Source organism: Gekko japonicus, unplaced genomic scaffold, assembly GCF_001447785.1.
Source record: "Gekko japonicus isolate JY-2015 unplaced genomic scaffold, Gekko_japonicus_V1.1 scaffold602, whole genome shotgun sequence".
Classification (NCBI taxonomy): domain Eukaryota; kingdom Metazoa; phylum Chordata; class Lepidosauria; order Squamata; family Gekkonidae; genus Gekko; species Gekko japonicus.
Window position 1 is genome coordinate 13,125 of NW_015170292.1, and position 2,870 is coordinate 15,994.

Consider the following 2,870-nt stretch of genomic DNA (forward strand, 5'->3'; position numbering starts at 1 on the left):
AATAATAATTCACCACGCATTGTACTCCCATACAATGATGTCGGATTCAGAGCAGTGGCATATGCAGCCAAATAGATGACTTTGTGCAGAAAACCACCTCTTGTGACCAGTGTTCCCTCTAAGCTGAGTTAGTGTGAGCTAGCTCACAGAATTTCAGCCTCCAGCTCACACATTTCTGTCTCAGCTCAGGGAGGAGGACTCCAGAGCAAACTGATTGGTGCAGTAGCCAAATCACTCGCTCACAACTTTAATCCCAGCAGCTCACAAAGGAGAATTTTTGCTCACAGGACTCCACAGCTTAGAGGGAACATTGCTTGTGACCACTGAAACTTGGTATACTACCCCCCCCCCCCAATAATAAAACCTACTGGGGAATATCAGAATTATAGAAATGTTGATAAGGAACAGGAAGACTTAAGGTTATATCCAATATCTGCCAGTATTATTTAGCTCTTTTACCCCAAAAAAGATTAAGAATGTATTAATTGGCTGACTAGTCTTAATTAATGAAGTTAGCATTTGCTAACATCCTGAAATAATCTGCTGATGCCTTGGCAAAACATATGGACACCATGATGTACTGTGTGCAATAAACCCCCAACTCACTATAGTTGCTTGGATGTGTTGATGTTTACGTACATGATGTGATGGTGCAGTTTCCCAGGGTCAAACCAGGGCTGTGCATAACCATACCTGAATGCACATCAGGAAGGTGTGTCTGAAGATGAATGTGTAGTGAGCAGAAAGCATTACATGGTTGCCAAAGTAAAGGCTAATTTTATACCAGTAGTGACTGATTCATACTGCCTAACAATCACACGGGCAAATGTTGCACACTCCTAATCCTTTCTGGGACAAAAAAGGACTGCAAGACTGGGATGCACAATGTCCTGGGTAGCTGACTAGCTACATCAATGCTAGGGTTGCTATTCCCCAGGTCTGGGCAGGGAATCAACCAGTTTTGGGGGCTTCTGCCTACTGCAAGCCAACTGGCCAGCGGGGGAACCCCGTCCACAAACCAAAATGATGCCATCGTGTTGGGGAGATCATGCAGCGACACTCTGGTCTGTGGGCAAAGCTCTATGGTTTGAGGGCAATTTTACCATAGTTTTGCCCTCAAACCAGGGTGTCACTGTGTGACATCCCTGACATGATGACGTCACTTCTACATGATGCCCTCGCAGTGGGGACATTGTTTTTTGGGGACAGAGCCCTGCCCCACTCCCTGAGGGCTCCCCCCCCCCGCTGGCACGTGGTGAGTACCTGGCAACCCTTGTCAATGCTGGAATCCCTGATGTTGTGAAACAGTACTTTTGCTGTATTACTGGAAAAAAAGAACCATCAGAGATCTTTCAGTACAGTTACATCTGCACCATTTTTAGCTCTTACAGTTCCCGTGACACCAGAATGACCCTGTGCAGACATCAACTAATGGTGAGTTTTGCCTGACAAGTATCTGTAAGGCAAAATATATGTTCTTCTCCAAATTTCTTCATCCTCGCCTCCAGGGATAACTCCAAAACACCGACTGATTAAATCAATTGACATCCAACAACAGCCCCTGAGGCCTGGAGTAGAGTTGCCAGCCTCCAGGTGGGGCCTGGGGATCTCCCGCTTTTACAGCTGATCTCCAGCTGACAGAGATCAGCTCCCCTGGAGAAAATGGCTGCTTTGAAAGGTGGACTCTATGGCATGGTACCATGCTGAGGCCCCTCCCTTCCCCAAACCCCACCCTCTCCTGGCTCCACCCCCAAAATCTCCAGGTATTTTCCAACCCAGACCTGGCAACCCTAGCTTGGAGTGACTTGAAATTAGCAGAACTGGTAATTCAAACAGAGCCTTCTGCATTGAGAAATGGTGGGTGACTTGAAGTGGGCAAAGCAGGTGTGTGAATTAATCAGATGCTATGCAGATGCAAAGCTCCTCAGCATGGTACTGGGCTTGCAACCGACTTCACTAGAGAATATCAAGGTGAACTGACGGACAGCTCTCCTCATGTGTAAATGAGGAAATTCAAACAAGGAACATTTACCTGGTGGTCATGTTCGTGTTGAAGTTCACAGTATGAATAATGAACCAGAAATTGCTGCAAAAAGTTCAAACCATTACAAAACAATGAAAATGATAAATGAACATGTTGCTGATGTTATTCGAGTTTTCGAAGTTCGTTTCGGGGTCTTTATCAAAAATACCACTGTTATTGGATGATGTGAATAATTACTCCAACACAGTGGTATTTTTGATAAAGACCCCGAAACGAACTTCGAAAACTCGAATAACATCAGCAACATGTTCATTTATCATTTTCATTGTTTTGTAATGGTTTGAACTTTTTGCAGCAATTTCTGGTTCATTATTCATACTGTGAACTTCAACACGAACATGACCACCAGGTAAATGTTCCTTGTTTGAATTTCCTCATTTACACATGAGGAGAGCTGTCCGTCAGTTCACCTTGATATTCTCTAGTGAAGTCGGTTGCAAGCCCAGTACCATGCTGAGCAGCTTTGCATCTGCATAGCATCTGATTAATTCACACACCTGCTTTGCCCACTTCAAGTCACCCACCATTTCTCAATGCAGAAGGCTCTGTTTGAATTACCAGTTCTGCTAATTTCAAGTCACTCCAAGCTAGGGTTGCCAGGTCTGGGTTGGAAAATACCTGGAGATTTTGGGGGTGGAGCCAGGAGAGGGTGGGGTTTGGGGAAGGGAGGGGCCTCAGCATGGTACCATGCCATAGAGTCCACCTTTCAAAGCAGCCATTTTCTCCAGGGGAGCTGATCTCTGTCAGCTGGAGATCAGTTGTAAAAGTGGGAGGTCTCCAGGCCCCACCTGGAGGCTGGCAACCCTACTGTACAGGGTAGAAGGGC